Consider the following 17,481-nt stretch of genomic DNA (forward strand, 5'->3'; position numbering starts at 1 on the left):
TTTTAGAAATGTTTTATAGCTTGACAGTGATCCCAGCTGTTCAACTCACATGGCCAAATGTTTCACAGAAAAATGTATCTCTTAGGTCTCCTTCAAACGTCCATGTTGCACGATCCGTTTTGGACATCCGTATTGCCATTTGTGTGTGTCATCTCTGTACCCATCTGACACATCCGTGGGACATTCGTGTGACATCCCTGTGACCGGTACTGGAAAAATCGCATGATACTGAAATGAGTTATTTTTTATGTGGAAAAGATGTGAAAAGCTATAAAAATGATAGATAGATAGATAGATAGATAGATAGACTGGATAAGAGCACACAAAAAGCACCAAATAGGGTCTGTGAGGTACGGTGAACCCACAATTTAGTTTTTGCTGACCTGGGAGTGTTGTGTCCTACACAACCACTGGTAAAAACCGTGAAAAAACAGCTGCTGCAGCCCCAGTATCAAGAATGCTTTGTGATAGCCGGTAGGAGTTGAAAGGGTTAAATGATGGGCTGCTGTGCAATAATGATGAGTGCTATACCTTTAGAGGGTACTCCAAAATGTATAGAATAAAGTCACATCTTGAAGATAAAGCACTCATCTTTATTGCACAGCAGTGTGCCTTTCTACTCTTACCGAATAGACAGACAGACAGATAGTTAGATAGATAGATAGGTCACCTCAAGCTGTTTTTTTTTTAATTATTTATTTTTAAATACATAAATAATTTAAAAAAAACAACAACATGGGGTCCCCCTGAAATTGAATCACCAGCCAACATGAAACTGACAGCTGGGGCTGGAATTCTCAGGGTGGGAAGGACCATGGTTATTTGGTCTTACCCAGCCTAAAAATATCAAGCCGCAGCCACCCCAGAAGTGGCACATTTATTAGATGCGCCAATCCTAGTGCTTCGCCTCGGCTCTTCCCATTGCCCTGTGCTGTGGAAAACAGGGTAATATATGTGTTGTTGATGTCTAGCAGACACCCTATTACTAATTCAGTAGTTGTAAATGCTAAAAGATAAAAAATAACATTTTATTTATAATAAAACCCCCCAACACTAGCCTTTATTCACCAATTCTAAAAAATTAAAATGCTTTAAGTTCTGCCGTAATCCACAAGGAGGACCCAAAACGTTCCTTCAAAGTGAATCTGAAAGACAAAACTTATTAAAGAAAAAAGACAAGACCCTCATTCACCAATTTATTATGCATCTGTAGGGGGTTTTAGGGTTAGGCCCACCCCTGTATTCGTGTCCAGCACACTGATGGTCTATGTATAATGTGTAAAATGTAAGTGTAATGTAAAATGTGCATGTGAATTGTCTAAAAAGCCACCAGGTGGCAGTGTTGTAGCTGTCCTGGCCCCTGGGTGAACAGGGAAAGAGTTAAGGAAGATTCTGATCCTATGGGTCGCCCCTGCGGCTGTAATTGAGGGATAAGGTTATGCTCAACTGCTGTGGTCCTGGTGCTCGGGTGAAAAAAGTCCAAAACTCACAAATGGTTACCCCGGCACACAGTAAAGAAAATGGAACAATCCAGGTGTAGTAGTATGCTTGTGTTATTTTATTTCACATATAAACAATTCTGTCCGACATTGCGGCTCGTGCAAGAGCCTTCATCAGGGACAGATGAGTACTGTATGGTATAATTAGGAAAAGGTCCTAATAACCCATTAGAAGCCAGGAGGCTGAAGAAAAATATATGGATACTCAAGGAAGATGCTTGGTATGAGAAAAACGCTCTTGACACATGATACTACATGCTGCAAAAGGCATCCCTCTGGTGCTCTCACCATTCTCCTATCATCAATAGTGCATATTTTCCACATCCGTTGTGGTTTTTCCACACATCATTGGCCCATTTACACGTATAACTGGTTGTCATTATATACATTCAAGCCATCACATATTCTAGTGGATACCCTATTAATCATTCTTCATTGTGAGCCCCATTCACATTATATGGCAGTATACTACTGTTATACACCTTCTTCTCATATTAAGCGTTTTTCTCATACCAAGCGTCTTCCTTGAGTATCCATACATTTTTCTTCAGCCTCCTGGCTTCTAATGTGTTATTAGGACCTTTTCCTAATTATACCATACGGTACTCATCTGTCCCTGATGAAGGCTCTTGCACGAGCCGTAACGTCGGGCAGAATTGTTTATATGTGAAATAAAATAACACAAGCATACTACTACACCTGGATTGTTCCATTTTCTTTACTGTGTGCCGGCATAACCATTTGTGAGCCCCTGTGGCTGTAACACGCGGGATCCAGTCCGGATTGGTCAACCATATGACCCGCCCCAGGGCCGTGGGGTACTCGGTTCCGGGTGTTGGTTAATGGGATTATGTCACGGGGGCCTGTACCCGGTTCCGTGGCCCTGGTGGTCGCTGAAAGACAATAAATAATAAAAATAAAAAAAAAAATAATAAAGAAAAAAAAAAAAAAGTATTTCGTGACGCCACCTACGGTTCCAGTATGGTTACTGGGGCTGCAGGTCAGACCTCTGGGGTGATGGTTAGGCAGCCAGTTGTTTACGCTTCCCGTAGGTGAAGCGGGGGCCCCAGAGCAGTTTTAGTAGTACACAGATATGGCGGCCGTCTTTCCTCACAGCCTTTTCAACTGTCACTTTAGTGCAGCAGCTCCTCAGATGAAGAAATAAAGTACATCACACCAATTCATTAACTCTGACCAGATTTTACTTGCAGGTGTTAAAAAGGGGTTCAGTTTCTGATGTGACAGTTTTTGGGTAATCTGGGAACAGTTCAGGATCTCTGCACCAGGTCAGTTGTGTGGCCTCCCTGCTGCGCTATGTTTTTCCTTGGTACTAGGCTGCCTGTAGCTATACCTTGTCCCTCTCTCACTGTCTTCACCTGTATGGCAGGCAGTGGGAGCTTCTCTAAGGGGCACTGCTGTACTCACTGCGGTCCCTAAGCTCTGTGTAGCGGCTTTGCCATCAGGTGATGCTGCGGCCAGGAGATCTGCAGTCTCCCTGGCCCCCGGTCTTTATTGCTGGGCAGATTAGATCCCTCACAATCTCGGATGTCGGTATCCGATAATCAGCGCTGTTCCTTGGGGATGAACCGGTCTGGCTCCACCTCCCCGGTTTCTCCTCTTTTGCCTCACTCCTGATCCCTCAGGCGGTCACACAGTTACTTGTGAGGGCTAAGCACTGCCCTCTCCATTTTGATGTCTTCCCTCACTCTCTGCTCGCACAGTCTCCTCTTCTCCAACTGTCAACTGTCTCTCTGACTCCGCCTCCAAACCTGGATTTAAAGGGGACCTCACCTGAACTCGACTTGTAGAGCTCCCCCTCCAGTCTTTGAGTGGAAATGTTGTATGTGGGATTACCTAATGTGGAGATCCTTCCCTGCCCAGGTACAGGTATATTTGTGGCAACTGAACCCTGGGGTGAAACACATATCCCCCAAGGAGAGGGGTTTAGTCCAATGGTTGGGGGCCTGGTGTCCATCTCATCTGACTGCTAATACTCAGCAAATTCCTCACTCATGGAAAGGTCAGTGCGCCCTGAGATAGAAGGGTATGGCTGGATGGCCTGGGCATGGATGGAAGAGCCCTGTCAGTTCTGGTCCTTTTCACGTGTTAGCATCCCCTGTGGGTGGGGTGAAGTGGCCTAATAGACTCCATGACCCGGTTCATGCCAGTGTGAAGTGTAGTGATGGAAGAAGAGGCCTGGAGGTGACAGAAAGTACCTAGGTGTCAGAGATGCTAAATTATGTATGAAAGCTAAAGATGTAAGGAACCCGTATGGGAAGAATACCGATGCCGGCAAAGTGTGGACCGAGATGTTGCGGAAGATAATGGAAAATAAAGTTGGCTTGTTTTGAGAAAAGAGACTGTGACTGGACTTTATTCCTAAGAATGTGAATGCAGTGTCACCTGGAACTGATACGGAGTCCTACTGTGTGTAGTGCGGCGACGGGGAGGCGAGGGGTTCATGACAGGCTATGCTGTGACTTTTTGTTCCCACTACATGCACAACTACTACAAGCACTGCCTGCCCTCTGCCCTCTACCACACAACAAAAGCCTAATCCCATCCGCCGTAATCCATATAGAGGTCCCACAATGTTCCCAGATTCGCTGTCCCAGCCTATGAAGACCAGAACTTTCCCCATAGGCTGGAACACCAGCCACTGCCAGCTCTCATGCTCTCATTAGTTTTCATGACGGCAATGCCAGTATTATGTGTCCAGTATTATTTTATCCATTTTTTTACTTTAATATTGAAGTCTATGAAAACGGATCCAGTAACAGATTGACATTTATCTTGCTTTTTGCATCAGTTTCAAATGGAACATAAATAGCAATTAGTTAACAGATCCATTTTTCATAAACTTGAAAGTTAAAAAAACAGGTCCAACTGAAATCAGTAATTTAGAAACAGACAAAAAAGTTGTGTTTGCACAAATATTTGTGCAAACGGATCTCTGCTGGATCCATTCTAATGGATAATTACTGGATATGTGATCTTAGCTTTACTTCAACCCTACATCTACTTTTTACAATATCCATATTACCTTACACATACTCTAAGATCATTTTCTCTTCAAAACACCTAAAACAATTAGTGGCAAGCAAGAGGGGTGGAATCTAGAACTCTATTATCTATCTTGACACATTTTCTTTTGTTCTATCTGACATTCTTCTAATTTGTGTAAATGCATGTACCGTATTTTTCGGATTATGAGACACACTTTTTGGCCCAAAATTTTGGGAGGAAAATGAGGGGTGCGTCTTATACTGGGAATGTTGCTTACCGGTGGTGGTGGAGAGGGGTCGCAGGAGTAATGCTGCGGGCACTCCTGTGCTTGGGCTGCAGGCACTGTGCTGGGGCTGCAGGCCGCGGGTGCTGTGCTGTGCTGGGTCTGCGGGCGCTCTGCTGTGCTGGAGCTGCAGGACGGGGGCACTGTGCTGTGCTGGGGCTGTGGACTGCGAGCACTGTTCTGTGCTGGGGCTTTGGGCGCCATCCTGAAAATATCAGCAGTGTGGACTTCAAATAATGGCGTCCATATTGATCACGTGCGTAGATAGAGTTCTCGACTCAAGATCTCATTTGCGTATGCGCTACCTCCAGCCTATTGATCACCCAGCAGTGGACTTAAGGAAAATGGTGCCTGGAGGTGGCGCGTGCGCAGATGAGATCTACAGCTCTATCTACACACACGCTGACGCCGGGCGCCATTTCTTTGAAGCCCGCATCGCGACACTTTCTGGAAGCTGCCTGCCTCACTGCGCCCGCAAAGAGCATCTGTGACACCCGCCGCACCGCCAGCAGCATCGCCCTACTGCACCATCGCCCCTGACTTCTGTGACCCTGCTCCACCATTGCTGCCACCTGCTCCCAGTAAGACACCACCGGATTGTAAGACGGACCCCAATATTTTTACCTTTTTTTTCTTCTAAATTTAAGGTGCATCTTATGAACCGAAAAATACGGTAAATCATTCACTATAATCTTTATTTATGCACAGTAGCATTCACTGCTGTTTTTATTTGGACATATCTCAAGAAAGAAATCTATTGTACTGTAAAACTACATGAATCCTCTTATTTACTAAATCTACCACTCACAAAAATTGGTAACACCTTAAGCAGCTTCACAATTGAAATCTGGGGTCCCCAAACCACAAAGGCAGAATGAAAAAAATAGTTTAACTGTGTGTGCAAATGACGTGTTTTTCAGAAAAAATTCTAACCATAACTCACCTGAAAACTCAACCAAACCCAAGCATTGTAACTCAGAAACCTATATAAATTGATTATCTTTATTTATTAATATATTAAAATTAAGCAAGGTAGACAAATAGTTAAAAAAAATAGATATAAAAGGGGCACATTACAGCAGGGGGAGGTGCATGTATATGGCTGATAAGTTACCAAAGTTCAAATATAATGGTCAAAGAGAAGTGTGAAGCCCCACAAGTGCTGTGTCGGTGCATTACCTTCAGGGACTCCACGCAGCTGGATCCTGTCACAGGTAGGAGATCTTCTTCTAGGATTGTCGTGACGCCACTCTCAGAATTGCGGTCAGTGGGGACCGCCACTGCAGATTAAGGGATGCCTGGGGCTGATGGTGGGTGCAGTCAGTTGTAATAGCCTCCTGAGAGTGAGGCAAGCCCCAGGGCCCTGGGTAGGTGTGTAGAACCACAAGGCGCAGAATAACTCCACACAAGCAGAATGTCTTTCAGGGGTTTTACTCACAGAAGGTGGCAGGGTGAGTAACCCGGGCGTAGCTGGGATGAACCAGGCTGGAACCAGGTGTCTTTCAGGCTGACTGATGAGGGTGACTACCGACTCGCCTTCCTTAGCCCTTCTGTGGTTTGTGGTAACCCCGACTTTTAGTCCCTATGGGGGTCACCCAGGGAAGTAGCTGCTCCCCTCGTTTGTTTGCCGTTTGCTTGTCGCCTGGACCAGATCACTCCAGCTGCTTGCCTCCTGTGAACTATGGGCCCTAACTGTGGCTACGTGGCTGCGGCCTTTGGGGTGTTGTGGCGTGGGCTTTGAGGGCCCCACACCGGCAGGTTTAGCAAGGAAAGGTGGATCTATCCCCGCACCGGGATCTGCCGCCCGTTTGGGCCTGGTACTCCCTGACAGTCTCCGTACTTTCCACTACGCGGCTCTCTCTCCAGCTGTGTGTGGGGTTCGGGCAGCACTACCAGGTGACCGTTCTCCCCCGTCGGTAGTCACTGCGCGGACGCTGTTAGACTGCAACAGCTCCAGGGTCTGCTCCTGACGTCTGCTCTCCCTGGACTGCACACTAAACTGACTCACTGCTCCTCCTCCCTGTTCTTGCCTACGCCACCTAGCAACCAGGCTCTCTACCACACCCCTTGAGTGTAGATGGAGGCTTCGCCCCCTCCACTCCTCAAGTGGAGGTGAAGGCTTTTACCCCCTCCTGGGATCCCCAGGGGTCCTCCCAAAGGTACATGTGTGAGACCTGATCACTATGCGCCTGTGTAGTCACACCTCGGTCAGCCTTCTGGATTACCTGTATTGTACTGTCCCCAGAATGGGTGCAGTACTCAGTGGTGCCTGACCAGGTCAGGGGCGCCACATTCCCCCTTAGTTATCACCAGCACGTCCTCGGGCTGCAAGACAACATTTTAAAATGCATAAAACATTAAAACATGGTAAAACGTTTTAAAACCACCAGGTACCATACATCACCACCCTCCACCCACAAGTCCGTTAACCCACCCAAAACCCTTTCAGGAGGCAGGTCACCGGTTTCTTTTGGTAACCAGGTCTGGGCCATCCGTTTCCCCAGACCTTTCCTCCAATCTTCCTCTCCCGTTGGCCGCGCCTTCAGCCACTTCTGGCAGGATGTAGAGGCGGCTTTCATGGGCTGGTGGTCTTCAGGGCATACCTGGCCTGGTGAAGCCGCGCCTTCAGCCACTTCTGGCAGGATCCAGAGGCGGCCTTCACGGTTGGTGCTGACCAGGTACCCTCTTTGTGGTGGAGAGCCAGGCCCCATAAACAGGCGTGCTCCCTGGTTGCAGGCGAGCCAAGCCCCTAAACAGGCTGGCTCTGGTGGTGGTACCTCTGGGGTAACTATGTACACTGCAAGAGTTTGTGGCTATAGCCAGTTCATAGCCTTAAGGTTCATGGGTTTCTCACATTAGTTCATGTGGGCGCATTTCTTAAACATTAACGTTGCAAACTTTTCAAAACTTGTCAAACTGGTAACTTCTGTACTTCTTTCTTTACTTTACGCAGATTCCTCCTTACCAGGGCTTGGGCCTGTAGGGCTGCGGCACCTGTTTTCTCCATCCTTGTCTTTTCCTTCTTCTTCTGTATCTGTTTCTTTCTCTGTATCTGTTTCTTTCTCTGTTGAGACAGCAGGTTCACTGTAGGGATTTCTGGAACATGGTGTAACATCCAATGCATACCATCCTCTTTCTCCTTGGTGCATGGTGAATTCCACTGAATCTCCTGTCCGTAGGTTCCTTCCTGGATGTCCTCTGGGCAAATGGGCTCTTACGTCTCTTCTATTAACAAAGATGCCTTCCTTCATACCAGGAGCTACTATGAAGCCATATCCTGATTTCAAGCTGAAGTCTTCTACTACACCACGACAGAGTGGACCTCTAACCTGGGATTTGGCTCTTCTTAAAGACCGTTTCTCTTCCAAGTCTCTGGCCATGACTTCGTCTTTCTGCTCTGGAGACTGCGGTGCAGGGGAAAACCTTGTTCTGCTACGGCGCCGTGTCTTGCGGGCTGGGTTCTGCTGGGTTGCGGCTTCACTGTTTGCAGGCTCCCAGGTGAGGTACCTGGACAGATCTTCTTCAGCAGAGGGTGTCGGGCTCTCTTCATCCCAGCGGGAATACGGCAGCATCTCTGGCGCGGGGCATGGATCCACTGCTGATGGCTCTGGGCATGGATCCCTGCTGATGGCTCCGGGGTCAGCTCCTCAGCTTCCTGGCCTTCTCTCCCCCAAGGTTCTTCTAAGCACTCCTGTTGTGGCAGCGCCGGGGATGGGTGGTCATCAGCAGGCCCGGGCGGGGGACTCTTTGGCGTGGTTGCTGCAGAAGTCGCCTTGGGGGTGTGCGGAGGGAGCAGATACCGATCCACCATCTCCTGTGGGAACTGGGCCTCTAGGTCAGCCTTCAGCTTCCAGTATTCGGGGTCCTCTCCTATCAGGGACTTCCTAGCAGGGACTTCCTTAGACTGGGGAGCGGTGTCTGCTCTGGCCTTGCAGGCCGGGGTAAACAGTGGTACATTCTTGTCTTGGCGGGCCGCGCCTGACATGGCGGCGGCCTGGTCTTGGCGGGCCGCGCCCTGCATGGCAGCGGCCTGGATCAGCGTTGCAGTTGCAATCAGGGTCGCAGCTGGAGTCTTAGCGGGCGTCGCTACTGTGGCCGGTTCTTGGCGGGCCGGGCAGGGCATCGCCGCGGCGGCCTGAATTGGCGTCGCAGCCGCGATGGGATCTGTGCAGGCTGGGCTGGGCGTCGCTGCAGCGATCTGGGCTTGGCGGGCCGCACCTGGCGTGGCTGCGGCCTGGTTCAGCACCTCGCCTGCGGCGTGGATGAGCGTCGCTGCTGCGGTGGGGTCTTGGCGGGCCGGGCCTAGCAAGGCGGCGGCCTGGGTCAGCGTCACACCCGCGGCATGGATGAGGGTCGCGGTGGCAGCCGGATCTTTGCGGGCCGGGCAAGGCATCGCTGCGGCGGCCTGAGCTTGGCGGGCCGGGCAGGGCATCGCTGCTGCGGCCTGGTCCAGCGTCGCCGCGCCGGGCGCCTCTTCAGGGACCGCGGGCGTGGCAGCAGGGGTCGGGGCACTCGCGCTGGCAGGGGCAACACTGGACTCACCCATCGGTGGCACCATCGGGGTCTGAGTCGTCGCCGCTCGGTCTGGCACTCGTCGCGCAGCTTTTTCCTCATAGGCCTGCACCGCGGCAGCCATCTCCAGAAGCGCCGTGCGTTCCTCGCTGATCTGTCGTATGACTCTGGCCTTCAGTCGGTCGCAGAACTGGGCAAGCTCCCGATACCACCAGGCAGCAGAGCCTGGTTCTGGGCCTCTGCGTTCAGACGCCATTTCCTCTGCGCCTTCTTCTGCACGATTTCCCAGCAGCGGACTCGTCGCTGCCTCCAGTAGCAGGCTCTTCAGTTTCTGCTCTGCCTCTTCCAGCAGCAGGCTTCTGGCTCCCTTTCTGTCCCGACGTCTCTGAACGCCTCCGCTCTCTTCACTTGCGAGGTCAGGACTCTGCAGGGGATCTCTGGGTAGCCACACCTCTTCGTGGGCGGTAACTTCTCCCAGCGCGGGCTGCTGTTGTTTTTCAGCGCGCTTTTCATGGTGGCAATATGGCGGCGCTTCCAATTTTCCAAGCGGACCGCCCAGGCACATGGTCACCTGTCTGAACAGGTCTAGTCCTTATCCTGTTCGTGACGCCAGATGTGAAGCCCCACAAGTGCTGTGTCGGTGCATTACCTTCAGGGACTCCACGCAGCTGGATCCTGTCACAGGTAGGAGATCTTCTTCTAGGATTGTCGTGACGCCACTCTCAGAATTGCGGTCAGTGGGGACCGCCACTGCAGATTAAGGGATGCCTGGGGCTGATGGTGGGTGCAGTCAGTTGTAATAGCCTCCTGAGAGTGAGGCAAGCCCCAGGGCCCTGGGTAGGTGTGTAGAACCACAAGGCGCAGAATAACTCCACACAAGCAGAATGTCTTTCAGGGGTTTTACTCACAGAAGGTGGCAGGGTGAGTAACCCGGGCGTAGCTGGGATGAACCAGGCTGGAACCAGGTGTCATTCAGGCTGACTGATGAGGGTGACTACCGACTCGCCTTCCTTAGCCCTTCTGTGGTTTGTGGTAACCCCGACTTTTAGTCCCTATGGGGGTCACCCAGGGAAGTAGCTGCTCCCCTCGTTTGTTTGCCGTTTGCTTGTCGCCTGGACCAGATCACTCCAGCTGCTTGCCTCCTGTGAACTATGGGCCCTAACTGTGGCTACGTGGCTGCGGCCTTTGGGGTGTTGTGGCGTGGGCTTTGAGGGCCCCACACCGGCAGGTTTAGCAAGGAAAGGTGGATCTATCCCCGCACCGGGATCTGCCGCCCGTTTGGGCCTGGTACTCCCTGACAGTCTCCGTACTTTCCACTACGCGGCTCTCTCTCCAGCTGTGTGTGGGGTTCGGGCAGCACTACCAGGTGACCGTTCTCCCCCGTCGGTAGTCACTGCGCGGACGCTGTTAGACTGCAACAGCTCCAGGGTCTGCTCCTGACGTCTGCTCTCCCTGGACTGCACACTAAACTGACTCACTGCTCCTCCTCCCTGTTCTTGCCTACGCCACCTAGCAACCAGGCTCTCTACCACACCCCTTGAGTGGAGATGGAGGCTTCGCCCCCTCCACTCCTCAAGTGGAGGTGAAGGCTTTTACCCCCTCCTGGGATCCCCAGGGGTCCTCCCAAAGGTACATGTGTGAGACCTGATCACTATGCGCCTGTGTAGTCACACCTCGGTCAGCCTTCTGGATTACCTGTATTGTACTGTCCCCAGCATGGGTGCAGTACTCAGTGGTGCCTGACCAGGTCAGGGGCGCCACAGAAGGACAAGAAGAAAATATAGCTGGTAATAAGTATAGCATGTTACACAGGAGGCCAAAGCACTATAAAACAAAAGAATAAAGTGCAAATGCTGCATTTCTATTAAAGTGGCTAGTGCCAATGATAACATGATCATAAGGTGTCAACAATGCTTGTAAACAAAGTGGCCAATGAAATTGTTACCACAACTCTGTAACTCTAGAGGGTGCAGGGAGTAACAAAGTGGCTGTGCAGTGAGTACTAAGAGAATGCCATTTGCTACTAAGGCGGGCTTTGCACGTTGCGACATTGCAAGCCGATGCTGCGATGTCACACGTGATAGTCCCCGTCGCAGGTACGATATCTTGTGATAGCTGGCGTAGCGAGAATTATTGCTACACCACCTTCACATGCACTCACCTGCCCTGCGACCGTCGCTCTGGCCGGCGACCCGCCTCCTTCCTAAGGGGGCGGGTCATGCGGCGTCATAGCGATGTCACACGGCAGGCGGCCAATAGCTGCGGAGGGGCGGAGATGAGCAGGATGTAAACATCCCGCCTACCTCCTTCCTTCCGTAGCCGCCGGCGGCAGGTAAAGTGATGTTCCTCGCTCCTGCGGCTTTACACACAGCGATGTGTGCTGCCGCAGGAACGAGGAACAACATCGTACCTGTCGCGGCATCGCAATTATGAAAAAGTCGGAGCCTGCAGCGATGATACGATAACGACGCTTTTGCGCTCGTTAATCGTATCATCTAGGCTTTACACACAACGATGTCGAAAGTGACGCCGGATGTGCGTCACTTTCGATTTGACCCCACCGACATTGCACGTGCGATGTTGCAACGTGCAAAGCCGCCCTTAGACTGATGACTAACCAGTAGGAAAGTAAAAATAAAGAAACAAGTGGTTTTGTTGACATGCTTACCTGTATTCATCTCCACCTGCTGTGCTCCACCTGCTCCAAATTCTGATTTACACGCTCAGTTTGCCAATTGGACTGAGGGTGGAAGACCGTAGAATGAAATAATTTACTCCCTAGCTGAAATCAAAAAGCTCTTCAAAACTTGGCAATAAATTGAGTTCCTATATTCGAGACAATATTAGAGGGAACTCCATGGAGTTTTACAATCTCTCGTACAAAGACCTGGGCTAAAGTCTTTGCATTAGGTAAGGATGTTAAGGCGATAAAACTATCCAGCACCACCAAAATGACCGTATTACTAGCCAAGGAAGGAAAATCCATTATAAAATCCATAGAAATGTCTGTCCACGGTTGGCTTTGAATACTCAAAGGCTGCAAACATGCCGAAGAATGAGAGTGAGATGCCTTTGAGTGTGCACAGGTGGCATAGGCAGACAAAGAGGACACCACAGCCCTGCGATTTTGAGCCACCAAAAGCGATGCAATATGAGGTCTGAGTACCTTTAACCCAAGGTTGACCAGCCAGAACAGAATCATGATGCTCTCCCAGAACCTTAACCTCTTCACAACACATGACGTACTGGGTACGTCATGGATCGTGTCACTGTAATCCCTGCCGTCTGCCCACGAGCAGCCGGCGACAATCCCCCCACATGTCAGCTGATTTGAACAGCTGACATGTGTGCCTCCTAGGAACGAGTGGATCTGCAATCCACCCACGCCTGTTAACCCCTTACATCTCGCTGTCAAAATCTGACAGTGCCATGTAACAGCACGCCGCAGTAAACATTCACTTACCCGCCACCATCGGAAGTCACATGACGTGATCACGTGGAACCGATGGTTGCCATGGTAGCACAGGGTCATGTGATGACTCCTGTAGCAATCATGAATCAGTTTCTCTTAAAGGTGGCAGAGCGTCGTGTGTGAGAGGACAACTTCTTTTCTGCAGATCAGAGCAATGTTGCTCTGATCTACAGAAATGAACAAGATATCAGACTGCTGATCCTTATAACCTTCTAGGGGGACTAGCAAAAAACCTAAAAGTTCCAATCCCCCCCCCATTCGCCCTATTGAAAATTAAGGGCTAAAAAAATAAAAAATACACATATTTGGTATCGCCACGATCAGAAATGTCCGATCTATCAAAATATAAAATCAATTAATCTCATCGGTAAATGGCGTAGCAGCAAAAAAATTCCAAGCGCCAAAATTACGTTTTTTGGTTGCTACAAATTTTGCACAAAATGCAATGACAGGCGATCAAAACGTAGCATCTGCGCAAAAATAGTACCATTAAAAACTTCAGCTCAAGACACAAAAAATAAGCTGACACTGAATCCCAGGTCCCAAAAAATGAAAACGCTACGGGTTTCGGATAATGGCACAAAAAGTGCGCCACTTTTGTTGGACAAACTTCGGAATTTTTTTAACCCCTTAGAGAAAAGTAAATCTATACATGTTTGGTGTATACCGACCTGAGGCATCACACCGACACATCAGTTTTACCATATAGTGAACACGGTGAATAAAATATCCCGAAAACATTTGTAAGATCGCACTTTTTTTGCAAGTTTTTCCGCACTTGGAATTGTTTTGCTGTTTTCCAGTACACTATCTGGTGAAATTCATGGTTTCATTTAAAAATACAACTCTTCCCGCAAAAAATAAGCCCTTATATGGTAAGATTGATGGAAAAATATAAAAGTTACGGCTCTCGGAAGAAGGGGAGCAAAAAAACTAAACAAAACTGAAAAATGGAAAATCGCCTGGGAGTAAAGGGGTTTAGATGCAGATTCAGAGGAACAAACCACTTGTCCACCAGAACCCCAGACGTCGCATCACCTTGAGGCCTTAGCGATTTCAGATTCAAAATCTGTACTCAGTGCCGACACCACAACTCCCTTCTCAAGAATGGAGACAAGTTCCTCACAGGATTTCCCCCTAAAAAACTCCAGGATAAAGCGTTGGTTTTAATGTTCTTAAACCCAGGACGATAAGTTACGAAAAAATTAAACCTATTGAAAACAATGACCACAGATCTTGTCTCAATGTAAGACACTCTGAAGACTCAAAGTAGAAATTATTTTTATGGCCAGTAATTACTGTAACATGATGAATAGCTCCCTCCAGAAAGTGTCGCCATTCCTCAAATGTTAATTTTATCGCCAGTAATTCCATGTTACCAATGTTATAATAACATTCAGCTGGAGATAGTTTTAGAAAAGAAGGCGACAGACCCTGAGACAACACAGTTCCCACCCCCACTTCTGACACATCAATCTCCACCATAAAAGGTTGAGATACATCAGGCTGTGTCAATACAGGTGCCATCAAGAAGCATTTTTTTAAGACAAAAGTCAAACGCATACAAAGCACACTTAGACCATTTTGGAGAAGTCTGCACATTTTTTAGTCATGTCAGGGAGAGGTCTTGCTATGGCAGAGAAATTCTTAATAAACTTCCTGTAATCATTTGCAAAACCTAAACGTTGCAGAGCATTAAGGTTCTCAATACCGTCCAATTTCAATGTAGCCTATAATTTAGTGGCATCCATCCTAAAACCAGAAGCAGAAATTATGTAACCCAAAAATGGAAGTTCCTGAATGGCAAAAATGCATTTTTGCAGTTTAGTATACAACGTAAGCGGGCTTTACACGCAACGACATCGCTAACGAGATGTCGTTGGGGTCACGGAATTCGTGACGCACATCCGGCCTCGTTAGCGATGTCGTTGCGTGTGAAACGCACGAACGACCGTTAACGATCAAAATTACTCACCATATCGTTGATCGTTGTCTGGTCATTCTAATCCCGATTATCGTTGCTGTTGCAGGACGCAGGTTGTTCGTCGCTCTTGAGGCAGCACACATCACTATGTGTGACACCGCAGGAACAAGGAACATCATCGTACCTGCGGCCGCCCACAATGAGGAATGAAGGAAGTGGGCGCGATGTTCGGCCCGCTCATCTCCACCCCTCCCCTTCTATTGGGCGGCCGCTTAGTGATGCCACTGTGACGCCGAACGAACCACCCCCTTAGAATGGAGGCGGTTCGCTGGCCACAGCGACGTTGCTAGGCAGGTAAGTATGTGTGACGGGTGTAAGCGATGTTGTGCACCACGGGCCGCGATTTGCCTGTGACGCACAACCGACGGGGACTGGTACTTTAAGCAGCGACATCACTAGCGATGTCGCTGTGTGTAAAGCCCGCTTTATTCTCTCTGAAAATTTGCAATACCTGTCTGATATGTTCCATAAGAGACCCATAATCCTGAGAAGACATGAGAATGTCATCAAGATAAATGATTACAGATTTCCCCAAAAGATGAGAAAACACATCATTACAAAGTGTTGGAATACAGCAGGCGAGTTGGTAAGACTGAATGGCATCACCAGATTTTCAAAATTCCGCCCAGCATATTAAAAGCCATTTTCCACTCATCCCCCTGTTTGACCAGATTATGCGCTCCATTAAAGTCCATGGTAGAGAACCTTTTAGCACCAGCAATCTGATTAAATAGGTCAGGAATGAGTGGCAGAGGATACAGATCTCAGACCATTATTTGGTTAAGCTCCCGGAAGTCCAGGCACAGCCATAACCCACCATCCTTCTTTTGGACAAAGAAGAATCATGCAGCCACTGGTGACGGCCTAATGTGCCCCTTAGCTACATACTCTTTGTTCTCCGTTATGCACTCTTTGAGAGCTGTTCTCTCAGGACACAAAACGTTATAGAGTCTGCATTTGGGCAATTTTGCACCCGGCATTAACCTTATGGTGCAGTCATAAGATTTATGTGGCTACAATTCCTGATATTTTCCCTCTGAGAACACATCACTAAAATCAGAGAGAGAAGCAAGAAGACTTTTGGTAACCACCGAAATACAGATTCCCAGATAGTGGTCTTCACAATATGATTTCCACTTTATTATTTCTTGGGTGTTCCATTCAACAGTGGGGCTATGTAATGCTAACCAGGGGAACCCCAATTCATTTTGTGCAGGAAGACTCTTAAGAACATAATAGGATATGAGCTTCACATGAAGCATGTCATGATCCATAATTCTTTGCTCCTGAGTTTCCGAGACCAGGCATGGCCATGTCAGGGGTTAACTCCTATCAGCCTCGTTCTGGTTTCAGGAGACACTAGATCTGGCTTCTTCACTTGCATTCCTGTGCTGGTTATAGTTTTCCTCTTCAACCTGTGACTGGCTCTGGTGAGATTTCCTGCTTGATCTGACTCCTTGTTACCGTGCCCTGACCTGCACCCTCCCCCGTTCGTCCGTCTGTCCCAGTCCCTGACTTCCCGCTCCTGTCTGTTGTTTGTGTTTCTCTCTGCATTACTGATCTCCCGACTTCCAACTCGGTTCTGTTTTCTGACTTGATTTTGATCCTCCCTTTGCAGTGACTTGACTTTCCTGGCTAAACCCTGATTGTTTGACTACTCTATTGCCCACTGGTGGTTCGCCTGTTAACTGCTTGCTGAAGTTACTCTGCTGTACTTCAGCTGCTTTTCTGTTAAAGTGTTACTTTCACTCTCCTTCACTACTCTGCTGCCACCTAGTGGGGAATACGCTGTACTACGTCTTACTAGCCCTTTGTACAGCGTGACAAAGCATCCATATACGGAGTTCCAGTCCCTGCTCACACTCAAAAAAGCCTCCCTGAGGAAGATGTGACAAATGAATGGAAAAATTCCGCACCAAACTTTATAAAACTTTATAACTCTATCAAATACAACCCTGAGGAATGAGCAAACTGTTCATCAATAATGTTTGCCAATAACCACTATCAAGAAAGACTGTAATAGAGACATCTAGACCCCTAACCTTAACCCTTGCGGATATTAAATATTGAGACACCATAGTGTGGGGTATATATACGTAGACCCAGGTTGGGATCGAGCAAAAAACCTGGGTATAGGAGTTTTCTGACTGCCATCTTTCCTTGGACACAGAGGGGTAGGCACTGATATACTCGTAATATCTCTTTTGTCACAGAAAAAACAAACTCCACCTCTTTTTAGAGGAGTAGAGGTTTTACCCCACAGAATGTAAACTAGAAACTGCCGGAGTCCACAGCCTTCGGTACGGAGGGTGTTTGGGATCCCACACACAGTACAGCAGGATCCTGTTCTTGTTTTGCAGTCAGACGCTTCTTTCTCCTTCCTCAGTCGGGAACGGGAAGCCCACTCCCCCTGCAGTGATCCGGGTCGCCCCTTGATGCCGGCGGGCCACTACCCTGCCCTGGCCACCTCGGGCCCCTTCCTCACACTTCCCTTCCTTATAGCAGCCAGGAGCTATCCGCCCCTGGTCTGCTCTATTCACACTCCAAACTAACTCTGCTCCAGCCCCTCCCCTCCTGCTCTGTTTAGCTCTTACACTGGGGAGGGGGGGGGGTCTGTCCTGCTGCACTGGTGTGGGATCAGGTTACCAAGGAGGAGAATGGCCTGCACTTTGCTGGATTTATGCAGGCTCTGTGACACCCTGGTTTTGCCAGGGCGTCACACATC

Source organism: Anomaloglossus baeobatrachus, chromosome 9, assembly GCF_048569485.1.
Source record: "Anomaloglossus baeobatrachus isolate aAnoBae1 chromosome 9, aAnoBae1.hap1, whole genome shotgun sequence".
Classification (NCBI taxonomy): Eukaryota; Metazoa; Chordata; class Amphibia; order Anura; family Aromobatidae; genus Anomaloglossus; species Anomaloglossus baeobatrachus.